At 36.6% G+C, this 19,764-nt stretch overlaps 1 protein-coding gene across 2 annotated transcripts in view; it reads right to left on the reverse strand.

Annotated features, from left to right (window-relative positions):
• ephb2a (eph receptor B2a) overlaps nucleotides 1-19,764 on the reverse strand; it is a 114,362-nt gene that overhangs the window by 94,149 nt on the left and 449 nt on the right. The window lies entirely within an intron of this gene.

A 19,764-nucleotide genomic window follows, 5' to 3' on the forward strand; every position in this document is an offset into this window, starting at 1 on the left:
TATTTTGTTTATAGTCATTTTGGATTATTTCTATTACACAGTAAAAAAAAGAACAACTGACACATTAACATTTTGATAAAATGTGAGAAAATGGAGATTCCCAAAAAATTATAATATAAAATGGACCAACAATAAAGGAAGTCTTTTATATAGTTTTGTATAGGCGTTTGCAAAACAACTGTAATATCACTTTATGAAATTCTACTGGTAGAATGTTTTTTTGGGGGGCATGTAGTCCTCAGTGTCAGGTACTAAAATCCATAGTGTGGACGGAGAATACCCGCTGAATTTCTGAATCAAAACCTGCCGAGGGGAAGGAGATGGTGGCCAGAAGCGCTTGTGACAAAAAATGCAGCAACTCCTGTTAAACACTGGCTCAATACAGCCCCTGCCTTTAAGTGGCTCATTTATATTTCAGTAGCTTCTACAGCTAAGCGACGTTCCTACCAATTCTGCTCAGGAACACCACCACTGCTCATTGGCTGGGAGTTGAAATATGAGTATATTTATATATATATATTTTGGTGCATGTGACTGTGCAGATCATGCGACAATCCCATAGTCCCTTGCGGGTCAATATGTTTTCATCAACTAGTCCTAGGTTTTACCAGAAGCCTAAAACCTGTGAATTTTTGTACAAAATTAAGAAAAATCTACATGAATTTCTGAGAGACCCTTTCAGAATAAGCATGAAATTGAAGAGACTTGCGAATGTCTAGGCATGGAGATGGAAAGTCAGAGCATTTCTCTCCACGTGGTACAGTTAAATGAAACCCCCACTCCATCTGTCCAAGCATTCCTGCAATACACCTCCCTCCCGCTCTATCTCTCTCTCTGTCTGTCTCTCTCTCTCTGTCTCTCTCTCTCGCTGATATTTTAATGAAAAGTAGGACAACGAGAGCGCAAGTCCAGCACATATAATCCTTACAGGCTGAGCCACGCTCTGTACGCCACACTGGATTAATCCCAGTGGAAACATGGCTAGTCTTCACTGAATTTTAGGTCAGCGTGCCAAGAGACAACTTTCAGTCCCACATTTTTCTTCCTGTGGTCTGTTTATTCATTTCATTACACGCCGCCTGCGCTGAGCGTGTGAGAGTCGGACGCTGGTATAAGAGCTGCGGGAGAGATCATTGCTACACATACATATACTGAAACTAGACACCACAGGGTGTCCCCAGCCTAGGCATGGAGTGGTTAATCAAACCACAGTAAAACCACAGCTGATAAAAGGGCAGAGAGTAATAATGCATTACTCTAGGGCTGAACGATAAACTGTAATTTTCATTAGAGATGCACCAAAATTAAATTTTCTGTCTCAAACCAAAACAAACTTAAACTTGTGGCCGTTTATTGAGCATAAAAAAATAGATGAATGTCTTGCTTGTTAAAGAAAAAGCAATAATAACACTTTAATAACAATTTAAAATACTTATTGAACATCCCAGTAGACAAACCAACAAACACAACATATTTATTTCAGCAGCGCTATTTTAAATACAAATTTACTTTAGCAGTGTTATTCTAATCATAAATGTTGTTACCTCTACAGTGCTACACAAGTCATAAGAAACACAGCGTTATCTCAGCTAACGTTAATTTATTTTTTCTATCTAGCTTGTATCTTTCACATGGAAAACAGCCAATTTATGAAAGGGTACCAAGCACAGTAATTTTGTATTTGAATTTATTGCATTTTATCATTATCAATCAATATCAGGATAGAGCTTAGATCAGGCCCAAATAATCGTTTTAAACTCGTAATTCTTTTAAAGCCGATACTAATATGCCATCTTTTTCTGGCTGAACTGGCAATATATAACAGAAAGCTTATTTTTATAGACATTTTTCCTGATTGTGAAATCAAAAATCGTTAAAACAAAAAAAGCATGTCATATGTTAGGATCTTAGTGATGAGTCAAATGATTCATACAGATATATACAGCATTTGTCTTAACCTGTTGAGATCATTCATAAGCGATCTAACGGTAGTGAGCGTCGGCGAGTTTATTTATGACAAAACACTCTTATCTCCCCTGGTGAAATACTATCATGAGGTTGTCTCTTTGTCTGTTTCCCAAGAGGGCCGATGAAAAGGCTTATACTCTGCACTTGAAACATGCTGAATAATTCATGTGGAGTTAATTAATTCACAGTGAGCTTTGATCAAACATGACATGTGCTAGAAAATCCCTCACAAACTCTGCAGCCCACCGTGGTCCGGGGAAAAATTCCATCTTAGCAAAAATGCTAAAGAACAATCTTGGGCCCATCATTTGCATAGGCATTGTTCATTTTCGCATACGCACAATAGCAGGGCTATATGGCAGGAACTGCATACATTACCGCCGTCGCACTTATGTGGGGCCACGTCATGTAGAGACATTTGCTTAAGCCCCGTGGCACCACTCCATTTCCCAAATAATCTCTTCTCCACAGTGAAAATGACAAAGAGATTAGGTGTGGTGGTGCATGACTTTAACAAACACCTGCAGGCGCCGTGCTTCTTCAGGAATCGTCATTGTGACACGTTTCCTCTGAGGGGGAACATCAGGCAGAATTAACCGGACATGCAAGAGAAACTATTCAACGACTGCTCAAGTGTTTTTATGCACATCAGTGGTGCAGAGAAAAATCCACAGTGTTAAAATCACAGTGTTCATTTTTATTTCAGACTCTCTAGGAGTTATTTGTTAAGCAGTTTTCACCATAGTGTCTTTTGGCTCATAGGTTCCACCTCAGCATGCTCTGTGGCCAGTCCTCTTCTTAGTATGTAGTTATTAGAGGATTTTATATTGTTTTTTAATTGGTTGTGTGTGTGTGTTTATGTGTTATACTTGTTTGTTTAGATAAATGGGATTTAGTTGCTGTGGTTATGTTGCTGGAGCACTATTCACCCTCTTGGTGTTGGGTTGAAGGGTGGGTTTAAGGGTGTCTACCAAAAAGTGCACTTTTATAGGAGAATTCCTGATGGTTTGGCAGTCTTATATGTTCTGTACGGTTTTAAATATACAGTAAAATCGTTAAAATCGTGTTAAAGTCACAGTTTTAACTTTTCCTGACTCCATATGAGTTATTATAACAACAGTCAGTGTTAAACATCTACAGAGCTGTTGGAGTTTTGGCTCTCTCAGACGAATTTTCACTCCCAGCATGCTCTGTGGCTGCCCTTCTTTGTTAATGGTTATTATTGGGACTAGTTGTAGAGGTTTTAGTGGTGGAAGCATTATTCACCCTCTTGGTGTTGGGTTTAAGGGTGGGTTTAAGGGTGTCTACCAAAAAAGTGCACTTTTATAGGAGAATCCCTGATAGTTTGACAGTCTTATATGTTCTTTACTGTTTTAAATACAAAGTAAAATCAGTGTTAAAGTCACAGGTTTTACCTTTTCCTGACTCCATAGGAGTTATTATAACAACCCTCAGTGTTAAACATCTACAGAGCTGGTGGGGTTTCAGCTCTTTTAGCCAAACTTTCATTCCCAGCATGCTCTGTGGCTGCCCTTCTTCTTTGTTGATGGTTATTATTGGGACTAGTTGTAGAGGTTTTAGTGGTGAAAGCATTATTTAACTTCTTGGTGTTGAGTTGGAAGGTGGATAAGGGTCTCCACTAGAAATGGTTTCACAGTCTACTACACAGTTTACTCAGGATAAATATGTAATGTATCCATTGGTTCCAGTGGTGGAAGCGTTTTTTATCTTCTTGGTGTTGGGTTGGAAGGTGGATAAAGGTCTCTACCAGAGATGGTTTCACAGTCTACTACACAGTTTACTCAGGATAAATATGTAATGTATCCATTGGTTCCAGTGGTGGAAGCGTTTTTTATCTTCTTGGTGTTGGGTTGGAAGGTGGATAAAGGTCTCTACCAGAGATGGTTTCACAGTCTACTACACAGTTTACTCAGGATAAATATGCAATGTATCGTATGGTTCCAATGGTGGAGTGTTATTGAATGTCTTGGTGTTGGGTTGGAAGGTAGATAAGGGTCTCCACCAAAAATGGTTTCAAAGTCTACTACACAGTTTCCTCAGGATAAATATGTAATTTATCCTGTGGTTCCAGTGGTGGAGCCTTATTGAATGTCTTGGTGTTGTGTTGGAAGGTAGATAAGGGTTTCCACCAGAGATGGTTTCAGTCTACTACACAGTTTACTCAGGATAAATATGTAATTTATCTGGTGGTTCCAGTGGTGGAGCCTTATTGAATGTCTTGGTGTTGGGTTGGAAGGTGGATAAGAGTCTCCACCAGAGATGGTTTCACAGTCTACTACATAGTTTACTCAGGATAAATATGTAATGTATCCTGTGGTTCCATTGGTGGAGCCTTATTGAATGTCTTGGTGTTGGGTTGGACGTTGAATAAGGGTCTCCACCAGAGATGGTTTCACAGTCTACTACACAGTTTACTCAGAATAAATGTGTAATTTATGGTATACAGCAAACTCATTTCATAGTGTCTTAATTTTTTCTCTTTTAGGGAGTAACAGGGTGTGAGAAATAAAAACGGTGGGTGTTGTTTTAAATGTACACTCTTACATTACCTGTGGAGTTAATATTTGTTAACACTTATAAGTGTAAAATTGACATGTGTTGTTGAATGAACTCTAAAATTTTTAGTTATTTTAACACTGTTACGAGTTGGACCATATGTTATTTGGCAGAGTCTTAAATATGCAATGTATCGTATGGTTCCAATGGTGGAGTGTTATTGAATGTCTTGGTGTTGGGTTGGAAGGTAGATAAGGGTCTCCACCAAAAATGGTTTCAAAGTCTACTACACAGTTTCCTCAGGATAAATATGTAATTTATCCTGTGGTTCCAGTGGTGGAGCCTTATTGAATGTCTTGGTGTTGTGTTGGAAGGTAGATAAGGGTTTCCACCAGAGATGGTTTCAGTCTACTACACAGTTTACTCAGGATAAATATGTAATTTATCTGGTGGTTCCAGTGGTGGAGCCTTATTGAATGTCTTGGTGTTGGGTTGGAAGGTGGATAAGAGTCTCCACCAGAGATGGTTTCACAGTCTACTACATAGTTTACTCAGGATAAATATGTAATGTATCCTGTGGTTCCATTGGTGGAGCCTTATTGAATGTCTTGGTGTTGGGTTGGACGTTGAATAAGGGTCTCCACCAGAGATGGTTTCACAGTCTACTACACAGTTTACTCAGAATAAATGTGTAATTTATGGTATACAGCAAACTCATTTCATAGTGTCTTAATTTTTTCTCTTTTAGGGAGTAACAGGGTGTGAGAAATAAAAACGGTGGGTGTTGTTTTAAATGTACACTCTTACATTACCTGTGGAGTTAATATTTGTTAACACTTATAAGTGTAAAATTGACATGTGTTGTTGAATGAACTCTAAAATTTTTAGTTATTTTAACACTGTTACGAGTTGGACCATATGTTATTTGGCAGAGTCTTAAATTCAGCTCTTAAAGAGTTAATTTAACACGTTCAGTTTTACTGTGTGTGGACTGTGGTAAACTCATGTGAACTGTACAGAGAATGCATCCCTAATTTAGAAAGGGGACAGCCCATTGATCCACTGTGCTCCAGTTCTGTCACTCAGCCCGTGGGTGGGATGCTGAAACATTTACTCGGCCGCTTGACTCATACAGTACGGTTAAATATGTGAGTGTGAGAATCCGCTAGTGCTAGGAAGTGGAAGCATTTCACAAAACACTGATTAGCCCAAATCAATTCAGCCAAACAGATTCTGTTAAATTAGCATCTGCCTGTTCTTATATTTCCTCCAGTGCCTTTGATCATACTGTGAGTGCTCTAATATTACTGTTCATTTCAAGCTTATTTAAGAAATACTTACGGGTCTATTGTCCTACTGTCATAGTTTTGATATAATATTTGCTGTAATACATGGTTAATTACACGTTAGTTATGTGAATAATTACTTTTTCATTCTTTGCCTTGTTTTTTTTTATTGTTTTGAACATTTCTGCCTTATTTTCTGCATTTGTTTCCGTGTCAACGGATAAAGAACAGATGGAATGTAAAGGATTTTTTTTTTCTAGTGCAAAACAAGACAAGATTGCACAGACAAAAATAACTTGTTATGATAAGTTATTCATCATTTCATAATAGAATATGTGCTCTTCTGCTCACAAGTTCAAAGCAGTTTAGAATATGACCATATTTCCAGAATTGCCAGCAATAACAGAGGCAACTCCACCAGTCATTAAAAGTTTGGGCGTATTTAAATCTTTAAAGAATGAATGAACTTTATATAATTGGTTTTAATTTATAAATATTTACACAAGTGTCCTTACATATAGAAGCACATTGTTGCATGTGATATATGCAAAAATGACCATTTTAAAGGGTTAGACAATAGAATATAGCTAAAAAAAGTTAAGTTAAAGGTCTCATTACATCATTTTTTCATTCATTTTAAAATGATTAGTAGGGGTGTGCGATATGGCTCTAAAATAATATCACGATATTTCAGGGTATTTTTGTGATAACGATATACTTGGCGATATAGGAAAACTAAAATAATTCATTTATTTCAGGAATATAGTATAATAGTATAACAGTATAATCATAATAAATAATATAGCATAAAATAATATAATGCAGCAAATAATATTGCAGAATATTTAGTGCATGCATATAAACTGCAACATAAAACAATTATACAATAAATACACCTAAAGCTACACAGTAAATAATAGACTACTTTTAAGACAGAACAGCCCTATTATCACGATATGGATTTTTAATATCATGATATTTCTGTGTCACGATATATTGTATACAATATAATATTGCCCACCCCTAATGTCTAGTTTGGTCTCTAGTAAGAATGAATGCCATACTCTGGTGTTCACTGTATTAGAGGCCTCTAAAGAAAGACAAGTTTTGGCTCTTGCTCATGAATATTCATACAAGCAAATATGATATAAGATTGGCTAAGACGCCTAGCTGCTCTCCCGCCTTACACAGTCAAATTGACAGCTTTAAAACTCAAAGAACAAACTGTTTTCAGAAATACAGCCTTAGTTGTAAAGATAAAGCACTGAGTGCTAGATAAAGTTAACCCTTTACTTAACTTTACTTTTGCAGGTAGAGATTGCCTGTTGCGACGCCGGTCTCCCCATGACAGCGCGAATAACCCCCTACCCACGGCAGCTATTACACGCTGTGGTGAGCAGTAACCTCCCGGTCACTCCCGTTGGTCAATGCCATTGGTCACTGGGAGTCATATGACTCCCTATATACAAAATAGACAAACAGTTCCTGAATTACCAGAATTTGATAACACTTTACAATAAGGGTACATTAATTAACACTTGATCTCAAATAATTACTTATTGATTGTAGTTATAACATTACTAATCATAGTGTTACCCAGAGCTTTAAAAAAAAAAATCCACTATTTCAAAATTTTCTGAATTACATATACAGTGACATGCCAAAAGTGATGGAACAAAAACTAGTATCTATATCCCATGGAAGGTATAGAATGCTGCACTGACCTGCAGGATATTCATGTGTGGCTTTTCCACACTTACAAATGTGGATGTGAATTCTGCTAAAGTCGCTTGCTAAACACATGCTGGTTCACATGGACAATTCTAGCCAGACACTGCCGGTCCCAATCACGACCATCCATCCTACTATGGCGTATTCCAGGTAAACATCTGACACTGTGGATCGAGGAATCTTAAATGGCCACACAACTTGAGCAATGGAATGTCACACTAATCTGCACCCACAATCAGGCCTTTCTCAAACTCTGATCATTTATATGGCCAGTGTTCAGCCTCACTTACAAGACAACACCTTACAATTTTTACAGATGTGAGCATTTCAAAGCTGTTGAAACAAAACACTTTATGAACAATTTATGATTCACTTTATGATTACATTGTTTTTGGCCTGTCAGTGTAAAAATTAAGAAGACAATGTACATTTCTTATTCATAACTGCTTATTTTTGGTCAAAATGCAAGATTGCTAATTACTAACGACAATATTTTACAACCCTACTTCCTACCTATAAAATAAATAAATGTAAAATACATTGTAAATAAATAAGTTAAAAAATAAAGTGTAAAATTTATGTTGGTGATTTTCTCTTACAGCTTAATGTCTCCCTATGTATTATACAGGTCTCATATCTCATATCTCAGTCTATAGTAAGGGCAGCACATTTGTGAGGAAGCACTGAATGTCGCAGGCCTGAAAAGGCGGTGGGTCAGGGGAGCTGTACTTTTATACTATACAGCTCCATCAGCCATTCAGCATAGCCCCCAAGCCACAAGCTGCATTTCCATGGCAATGTGGGGCATGGGCTGGAACAAACGCCCGGGACCAGACAATCCAGCAGGCCTTACACACTCATTCACCTCAGCCAATCAGTGATCAGCATGCTGGACAGAGATAAAGACCAGCAAAACTCGGAAACACACCAACAGAGAGAGCACAGAGAGATGCTGCAGCTCCAGTCTAAGCTGCCAGCAGTAAATCAAAAGGATGCTTTTCTTTTTAGGATGTGTATGGCCTCATGCATACAGATTTATGAATTTTGTAAGATTTATAAAGTCCAGAAATGGTCAGAGAAATCAGTAGGACTAATAAAAATGGCATTTTCAAAAAAATAAAATAATAAATTAGTAAAAATATGTTGAATCTAAACAAAATTAAACATTTTTGAACACAATTCACATTTCTTGCAGGTTTCCATTAATTTAGCATTTTTTCATCACTAAATGTATTAGTCTAAATTATTTTTGTTTTCCTTGCAAACTACTGTACATGCATGTGTTTCATGCATGTACATCAACATTAGTATGTACTTTCTAATGAAATTCACAAAATCACATAATTACATTTTGTACAAATACAAATAGTTTATTAATACTTTATTTATTCAGAATGGAATTTAGTTGTATGCATTTAATAATTTATTAGACATGAGTGCCACTATTAAGTTTAGTTCAGAAACGGCAATGAACTAAATAATAAAGAAGAATCAAATATATTAGTAACTGGTGAAGAGGGAGAGAGAAGGTAGTAAAAAGTAGTCATAGATAGGCTTAGGGGCGGAACAAAATATTGATATGTAACAAAATAACTTGCAATATATTGTTTCGGTTTCATATGTAATATACCATTAATACGTTTATGGTACATTTTCTCTCTCTTGCTGCTGTTTAGCAGTGTTGACATTGCTTGTTTTAACAACCCTTTTTATGCAAGTAACTTAAAACTGGAATTTGCACTTTTGACAATTTTAGTTGCTAAAAATTCAGTGCATCAAAAAAAATAAATAAATACATTTAGAGTGGAATGGAATATATGTTTTTTTAATTTCCTTAATATAAAATAATCTGGACAGGCTGAAACAGGGTCAGAATTTTCTTTTTTGTCAACATCCAAAGGAAACTCCCGAGGGAAATTGTATTTCAAGGTATGAAAGCTGCTAACGTTGTTCATGAGACATTTTGTTTAAATAACCATTTTTTTAAACAACAAAAGGTCAGACATTTTGCTTCCTTGCTTAAATCCAATCGAAATATTTGAATGCCCAGACTCTGTGTTCAATATTCCAATAGCTTTAAAGATTGATTTGGATTGGAGAACTGAGTGACGCTGCATAATGATGTGTATTGATTGGCAGTATATTTGATCTGAGCCGCCACTGACAACATTATAGTTATGCAATAGGTTTCCTGTCAACGCTCCAGCAAATATTGATGAGCAAGCATGAAGACTGATCAGTTCATGATGGAATTCGGTTTAAGGGACCTTTCAATCAATAAACTCTGAAACTGCACGTAAAACACAAAGAGATAAAGGTAGCTTCTGGGGAAATCCATTAATATTTCACACTTTCTACATAATTCAGTAGTTGAGTTGTAAACAAATTCATACAGAGTGGTGTGATATAAAGCAAATCCTTGTAGGAATAGAAACAGAAGCAGTGGTCATATGGGAAACAGTCCAGCTGAGCTGCTGAGATGGTTGACCAGTTTAGCTCTTGAGCAGCATAGGGTATATTTTTGCTTGAATTTGATGGTTTAGCTTGTTTTTCAGGTATGACCAACCTGACCAAGCTAGACAACCACTAGCCTGACCTGAATCAACCTGCTGGTTAAACAACATGACCAAGCCTGATCAAAATCAAATGCAGTGTACACTGTGCTGGTATAGAGCTCATTAACCAACCAGTTTACCAGTAAAAGGTATGTTTTAGGTTGGATGGATGACCAGATTTTCCATCAATAACCAGCTTAGATCATGTAAAACCAGCTACCAGCAAAAACTGCACTTGAGCTGGATTTTCAGCAGAGAGGACATTTAATTTACTGTCCAAAAAGACAAAATCATTAGTGATATTGATATGCAAAAAAGGCACATTCAATAAAAGCAGCTGGTCGGACCCCTTTTTATATAATTTTGCTTTGAATGTTTTTTCTCTGCCTGTTAAATCTATAAAATAGATTATATTTTTAAAAATGTGTTTTAAACCAAGAGGTTCTCTCAGAACTGTTGTTAAACTGTGTTTCATGCATCAAGAGTTGCATTTCTAACCATTTCATACAATACCTTTCAGTGAGAAAGCTTTTAGAGGCATTAAACATGGTGGATGCTCGGTTCCTGTCAACCGCTATGAACGATTCTGACCTAGAATACATAAATTCACATCAAGCCTCTCATACACTGAATGAGTTGATGTTTTTTTTTTTCAAATAAACTTCTTCATCTTTCAATTATGTATGTGGTTTGAAAAATCAATTGGATTTCCCATCACCAAAAAAAAAAGATGAAAGATTCATGATGGAAAAGAAAAACAAACCTGTATGAACACTAACAGCAAACCTGCTTAGAAAAGCAATTAAGGCCCAAAATTTTGCCTTCTTTCTTTTTTTTTACACTTGAAAAAAAGAGGCTTTTCAGCTTTTCAATTACTGTTTATTCACCAGTATCGAGAATTCCCAGTAATGTAAAACGAGCCCAGGAATTAGCATGCCACTGAATTACTCGGAGAAAGTTCTACTGGGTGATATTTTCCGACTGAAGACTGATGGTCTCTAAAATATCCATATCCATTTGCAAATCACATCTGCGCCTCAGTGGATATCTGAGTAGATTAGTAGCTTCGGGCCATAAGAGCAAATTAACTTTTCATCTGATTTTTAATCACTCTGAGTACTGAATATTTAGCTCAGGGAGCTCTCCCACTTTCCCCCCAATTCTCCTCGGAACAAAAGCATGTGGGTCACTGACACGTTGTGTCCAAATCTGATCCCTTCAACAAAGAAAACTGCTGCTACACACACTCACTTCATTGCATCCATTTATCAGGGAGCGCTAGACAGCTGGCATATTTCAGCAGTGGGAGAATTTTTCAGTTTTTATTTACAGCATTTAGAGTTCTCTCTCTCAGGCTGGGATAGACAGTGGGTAAAATATAGGACTGCTAAATTTTCCAGTATCATGATATCAGAGGCTAAAGTTAGCATTAACCCTAGAACTCTAACGCCGGGTGATTTTTACCAACACAGTTTTTTTATGTGATTTTCATTGTGTTGCTGCTGTCTGAGTTCCATGGGACTTTGAGTAGCTTCAGAACGCTCATTGATGTCATTAATGTTATGGTTGATTCCCTCCTTCCATCTATGTGTTTTTTAAGAGACATGCGTGTGAGTGATTTTCATCCGACGTCACTGATAGAGAGTTACATATTATATGGGTGTAATTTTCCTGATGTTGTGTAAAGTGTTTGTGTGTTTAAATAAGGTGCTCACATGTCCCAGGAATGGTCATGCATGGTTCCTTTTATGGGAAGTTGTATGTTGTTAAATTAAAGAAGGGTAATAAAACTTGTCATACAGCATATACCCAACGTTAGTGATTGTGTTACTAATTTTTACGTTAGTGTTCTAGGGTTAATGTTACTAATGCTGGAAAACTGACAGTTTGTATAACGGTAGTTGTCTCACCTATCGCCAAAAGCGCTCCAGTCTTTTCCACACTCAGCGTTGCCTGCGATCTCCAGCCTCTGGACTACGATACCCAAAATGCACCTCACAGACTGACATTACTCCCTCACGCAATCCTATGACACTGCACGTAGCACTACCAGGAAGCTCATCACCAGAATACTGACTACACCTGTTCCACTCACTATATATATATATATATATATATATATACTATATATACACTATATATACACCTCACCACACTGGCTAACTGGAGTTAAAGCGATGTTTAACCATTATATAACAGCTATTAACACCTACAGTAGATGTAGTGCAGTATGTGGCTAGACTTGTATGTGTGAGTAGAAAAGTGAATCTAATGTTATTTACATCCTCATGTGATGCACAGTGATTTATCAGTCTACTCATGCTTTAGTAAAGCTCAGTTACACTGATATAAATAAATAACTGATCATCACAGTGATTTATCAGTCTACTCATGCTTTAGTAGAGCTCAGTAACACTGAGATAAATAAATAACTGATCATAAATAACTGATCATCACAGTGATTTATCAGTCTACTCATGCTTAAATAGATCTTAGTAACACTGGGATAAATAAATAGCTGACCAGTAAAGTGATTTATCAGTGTACTCATGCTTAAGTAGAGCTCAATTAAACGCAAATGCAAAAACGCTCTACGTGTTCAAACAGCAAGAAGAGCTTAGAGGCTTTAGGACAATGCAGTGCTGTGCTGTGCATTCATCTGGCACGATGCATCACACACACACAGACACACACACACATCTGTTCTGTTCAGCTATAGTCCATTTTATGCAGCATTTCAAAATTAGCCATTTATTTAGGAAAACAACCTTTAAGCAAATTAGTTGCACAATGTAACCAGCTCTGCCGCGACAGTCCAGTTCGCCCAATTTCATCCAAATTGACACATTAAACAAAACTGAGGAGACAGAGGGATAATTAAGCTGTCAGACAGTTGGCAAGTCCCTCTTGAATACCTGATAATTTCACCATTCTGACCCTTCCTCAGCCTGCAGACAAAATCCTGTCATTTTAACCAGGAACCATTTCGAGTGTCTCCGGCTATCACGGCTCAAAATCCCAGTCACACATTAACATTACACTTCAGCAGACAGATGCTGCAGACCCATGAGCAAGTACCCACTCGGCACAGCTTGAATAATTACGAGCTGAATTCTGGCTTGATTACTTCGGAGAGTCATGCTAGACGAGGACGAGGCCGACAGTGACGGTCCACTCGGTCGGTCTCTGCGTGGACCAGACAGGCCTCGCTGAGCCAATGGCTTCTGACATGGCTGAAATCGGTCAGGTTCGCCCCGCTTACATAAAGGCTTGGAAAGATGTCAGAGGATCCGGGGGGAGGTCTTGCTCCTAATACACAAGGACGGGGAAGAGCAGCAGGCAGAGAGGCCTGCCTGACGCATGTCACACGGAACTGGCGCTCACAGACGCGATCACGTGACCTCACGACCATCGTACAGGTGCTCGCCACACCAGTGCCACACCATCACGTCTTAATATAGAGGAATAATAATTATTAGTATTATAATAACCATAAAACGTCAAGTTCTCAACCTGATCCTGTTGCCACACCTTGATAGTGTTAAACGGTGAGGAAGGTTCCAGAGACTGCACATCCAGACAGACCGGCATCATCCAAACAAAGCATAAAAAACAGACAAGACTGTACTAAAGACTAATTTCCTGTAAAGCATGGTAAAGTAGAGGCATTAAATAAATATATATGGGCCATTCCACCGAATGAGTGCCATTTGATTCCAAACAATTTTTTTTTAATATTTTTTTAACTCTCTAATCTAATAACTAATTTTTTTATCTAATAATCAAATTTTTTAACTCTCTAGTCTTTATAAAAAAAAAAAAAGACTGACTGCATGTTCAATTAATTGATATTTATGACAAAAAAATCATTCCTGTTAATAGCACTCACTCCTGTTACTGGCACTCATTCCTGTTACTGGAATTCAACCCTGTTACTGGCACTCATTCCTGTTACTTTTTATGGTTTAGGTATGTTATGAGTTTTTAGCACAGAATTAGCAAAAAACATGAAAATAGCTAAATGGCAGCTATGCTAATAGCATGAAGAAGTTTAGCACATTCTGATGATTTCCCCAAAATGTGTATTTCAAAAGTAAACAAATAACATCTAAGAATTAATTTTAAATAACAGGAATGAGTGTTGAGATTGACCTCCTCAGTCATAGTTACGATTAGATCAAATATATAGAAAAACAAATTACTTCAATAGGCAAAAGCAAAATAAAGGAAAACCACAGTAAAGTAGAGGCATGGGCAAGGAAACTGTACATAAATATAAATAAATAACTATGCTAAATATTTAAAATTAAATGACATCATTTAAAATATATATAGAGTAGGATCAATTTTAGTCATTTTGGAATTTATTTTTATTTATTGAGCAAACTGCTAAACTTAAGTAAATTACAGATACTCTTTGTAAACTGTGAGTGAAAGTGCACTGACATGCACTGATAAGTCATGGGACAGGATCTAGTATCATGTCCACATACTTTTGCAATGTCTCATGAAAGCTACAGAAGATTCAGACTGGATTATAAGATTAAACACATACCGGTAGTATTTTTTAGGTCAATACTAAACTACATAAAGTAAATAAATATTATTATATCAACTTTTGTTAACATTAAAGTGATTCTACTTCAGTATTAATCCGCAGTGGGAAAGTATTATTTATAAAACACACCAATCAGATCAGATCTGTATCAGCTGTTTCTCAGCATTGAGAGGCTCGGATCAGATTGGGGCAGAGGAAAATAACCTGACTGAGACATCCATATAAATTATGTTTAATGAAAAAGAAGTGTTACTTAAGTACGAGTACAGAAGTGAAGTACGTACAATACGTGTATTTCATTACTGTCCACCCCTGCAAATTACAAAACATGCAGAGTGAACATTTTGCACCTTCCTGTACAGTAGTCTCTGAGGGCCTATATTCTTTATGCTGATTTGGCAGCTGGTGAGACTATGTGGTGCTCACTCACTCACTCACTCAGTGCTATAGCAGCTGTTGGACGACACTGATGCTGATGCTGCTGCTAATGCTAACTTGACAATGCTGTTCAATAGCAGATACAGTAATACTGTATGATTTAAACTAGCTGTAGACATTACGTTTGATTCAAAAATAGATATATTAGACATTTTCACACTTGCATATTATTGTCTGGTTAAATCAGACCCCTGGTGCGAATCAATTGGGGGGGGTGGTAAACACAATAATTGCACTTGCAGACCAAAACAAAAAAAATTGCACCAAGACCCTTGAGAGGAGGGGTTCATGCCTGGTTTCAAATGAACTCTGGTAGTTTGATATACACCAGTTTACGTCAAACGGCTGTTCAGATACAGTTTAACCTGATGTAATATCTAGATAATTACTACAGCCATTAACAAATGCTATCTATGGTGTTTCTTTATGTTAAATTACACAGAAATTTGCACTAGTGAAAAACACAGGATCTTCTTTGTGTATTTACTTTCTTTCTCCTGCACCAGATAGTTCTGACCAATTAGAGGAGAAAACATTTTATGTGTTTTTTTGTGATGCATTTTGTTGCACTTGGATTTTTCCCAATATGAAAACAAACCAAACTAAGTTGAAAGATGAGATGCTTCAAGTTTACAAACTTGTTAGATGGTTCGAGCTAAAACAACCACACTATAGGTTCAAAAATGCCCTTTTTAGTCTAACTCTGACTCAATGCTCTCTCTGTTAATTCCAACTCACCTCATCACATGATGTCCTCACAGTGGGAGGCTCTTGTCTATGGTGCCCTGAGGCCTTGTTGGGATTCGACCTTATGATCTTCCGTCTCTTGAGAAGCAGCAAATTAGTCAATGTTTTACTCAATTTTTTTTTCTTTTTCTTTTCTAGACATAGAAATATACTGTACATGGTTTCACAGATCAAAGTGGAGCAGCTATCTAACTGCTTACTTGTTGCTGTAGCCCTTCACGCAAGGAAAACATCACAGGATGTAAATAAAATTAATACGATTTTATATTTAATTAAATTCAGTGTGCAGCACATTAACTAGTTTTATGAAACTATGCTGCCAACTAAAATAATACACAACTAAGAAATAAGAATTAGAATAATTTTTGACTAAAATATGTTATATAGGTTAACACAACAAATGATTTATATTAAATTTACTCCCATCTAATCTATTCAATTCCACTTAAATGAATGGACTGAAACCATGTACCAAGCCTATGATGGTTGGACCCTACACAGTTTCTCTTTGGAGCAGAAAAAAATCAGTCCAAGTCCAAAATTCTGTAATCTAACGTAAACTGATGAAGGGAAAGACAATATTGAGAACAGTGTGGTGTCAACTGCCTGTACATCAGTTCTGGGTAATGGCTGCATTGTTATACAGCAGTATATCTGATTGATTTAAGAGACAAGAGGAAGAACCAGTTCAGCTGAAAAACTTGGAGCAAAAAATATCCCTAACTGCCAAATAAACTGACATTACAGAGATTAATGATCATCTTAGGGCTGGGCAATATGTTTGCGTGGAGACACCCCCCCTTTTACTGTTGGACAAACAGCAAAATCGAGTGCAGTTTAATGAGTTAGTGAAATAATACCAAGAGAGCTGTTATATTACGTTTATTATAAGTATATATATGACTTGTATACACACTTATTCAACATGCTGTGTTTTTGGTGTTTTAAATAAATTGTATGATACTGTGTATGGTCATTTCTCTTAAGTGTAAAAGAATATGAGTCCTATTTACAATATATTGCCCAACCCTAATATAATAAACCTAGAACATGTCAGTCAGGAGACCACTGACCATTCCACCAAGTTTTCTTCTCTACTTTCTTCTCATAAGGAAGGAAAACCAACTCCTTTCTGCACACACTTTTCCTTTCAACATCCTTTCCTTTACCTCAGAAGACATTGCTTACAACTACATAGTTGCTGATTTTCCAGTCTGACAATGACTGACATATAAATAAATAAAATAACCGACTGCACTGTACACAATATTTGTACAACCTCTGCAGTAAATACACACCATAACCCACACAGAAACATCCAACCGCTCGACTGAGCGAACATCAAATACGGAGCTTTAAGCCACAGAATCCATTTCACAGACCAAACAATCCAACTGCTCTGATGAGCTCTGAGTCTCCAGCTAAAGTGATAAAATGGTCCACAGATGCGTCCTCTAGGAAAGCGGGTCACAGAGTTTGTTGTTTAGTAATTTTGTCCTGAAATGAAACCTGTGTGCCTGAAGAAAGTCTGAGATAATGAGCAAAACTGTTCAAATAGATCATAATATATTTGTGCAACAGGTCAACAAAGACCAAGCCATGTAAGCCAAGTACGTTTCTCTAATAACATTTCAAGAATAGGGCTGAGAATTTTCACTATATACAGGGTAAGTCAAAAGTTGCAGGAAACCCTTTTATATCAGAAACTAAATACAGTGGCTTTTAAGATGGCGGCCATGTTCTGCAAATAGGCCCCCTCCTATACCCCATTACTTACTTGCTGGGGTATTTAAATATGTCATTTTCCCTTTTGATTTTTTTTTCTGTAATAAAAGGATGTCATGTGACTTTTGACTCTGTATATTGTTATTGTGATATATTATTGTCATAATACAGTTTAATATGCTTTTGTGAATTTATTGTGGATGTCACCAGTACTTGTAAAACTCTGACCCACTATATTTTTCATTAACCACAAACCAGAATGCCAAATATTGAATAAAAATCACTATAGTCACTGTTTGTTTTTTTCGTTATTGAGGTTTTTTTTGTTATTGTAATATAGTGACATATCGTGTACGGTGTGTGATTTAAGTTCACATTCAGTTTAAATGTGGTTTATGGAAGGTTTGAACATTGTTTGCAAAATAGGAAAAAGCGTCCTGTTTCACTTTAACACAGCACGCCAGATATTGACAAAAAAAATCCCTTGAGTCAATCATTTTGATTAGCATTTCTTTACAAATAAGCTCTGCGGTTTCTGTTTTCTCAACAAATATTGTCACATATCGTGTATTGTGGAGATTTCTTGAGGTATCGCAATATATTATTTTTTGCCATCAAACCCTGTTTTTTTATCACAGTTTTCATGCATCTTTTTTCATGTTTTCATGCACACTGCTTTTAGATAACTTTATGTCACTCCTGGTGCAAAAATTCAAGCAGTTCAGTTTGGTTTGATGGCTTCTGATCATCTATTTTCCTCTTGATTGTAATTCAGAGGTTTTCAATTTAGTAAATAAAAAAAACTTATAAATTGTAAGTGGTCTCTTATTATTATTATTATTATTATTATTATTAGTAGTAGTAGTAGTAGTAGTAGTAGTAGTAGTAGTATTTCCAGAGCTGTATACTTTAATTTCAGGATAAATCATTAACTGAGGACAACTTTTATCCGAGTGTGTAACTTATAGTATATAATTGGCCAGTAAAGCACATTTACTAAAGTCTATTCATAAATAAACACAAAGAAACAGAAAGTGGTCGATTTCAGGATCCATAATTCACTGCAGGTTCATTAAAATTCCAACAGATGACAATGTATCAGTGTCAGAGAATCGGTTTATTGATTATAGCGCTCGGCTTCAGGTTACAGCTCGTTTTATTCCCACCTGTATTGCGAAGAGCACCGCCTACCGTGGTCAGGATTGGCTGGTGGACTTCAGCTACTGCGCTGTGATTGGCTGCTAGTTCAACTACAAGCGTTTCGATTGTTTCATGGTTTTATCAATGTGAACTAATAGCCAATCAGGGCTCGGTGGGCGAGGCTTGCCGTAAATTGAGTGGGAAGCACAACGCCTCAGGTGCCTGGCTCGCAGGAGGCAGATGTTGAAGCAGACGCGGTGCTAATGATGGTCTGAGGCGATAAATCGAGAAAATCACTACATTTCAGGCGTGAAAAGGAGTTGTTAGGATTTAAACTACAAAATAGCAAAACAAAACAAAGCCTTTTAACAGAGTGTTTACTCAGTTTTGTTTTTATTTAATTAATGGAATAAACATAATTTAATGTAAAAAAATAAATAAATAAGGAACATACAATGGTATAGAAATGTGCACTTCAGATGATACTGAACTTGTCCCTAGATCAACATTTATACGTCACATGTATTAGTGTAGAGGAACTCTATATACAGCTCTAGAAACAAATAAGAGACCAATTAATAATGATAAGTTTCTTTGATTTTACCAAATAAATAAAAACTCTGGAATATAATCAAGAGGAAGATAGTTCACCAAGCTGAACTGCTCACCTTTTTGCATCAGGAGTGGCATAAAGTTATCCAAAAGCAGTGTGTAAGACTGGTGGAGGTAGAACATGCCAAGATATATTAAAACTGTGATCAAAAAACAGAGTTAGTCCATCAAATATTGATTTCTGAACTCTTGATTGAGTTCTAAATGACAATATTTTTATGTATTTATTATTTTTATTTTATTTGGAATTTGGGAGAAATGTAGTCCGTGGTTTACGGTTTATGGAATATAACAACAATGTTTATTTTACTCAAAATCAGAGAAACTGATTCAGAAACTGAAGTGGTCTGTTATTTTTTTCCAGAGCTGCATCTTTATAAGAGAACAGAGTGTGTTTGCAGATTTTCTCAGCCTACAGAAACTGATCTAACACTAAACAAGCAGCAGCATCAGGACCCCCCAAATATGCAACAAAAAATGAACAAAA

Source organism: Astyanax mexicanus, chromosome 13 (genome assembly GCF_023375975.1).
Source record: "Astyanax mexicanus isolate ESR-SI-001 chromosome 13, AstMex3_surface, whole genome shotgun sequence".
NCBI lineage: Eukaryota > Metazoa > Chordata > Actinopteri > Characiformes > Acestrorhamphidae > Astyanax > Astyanax mexicanus.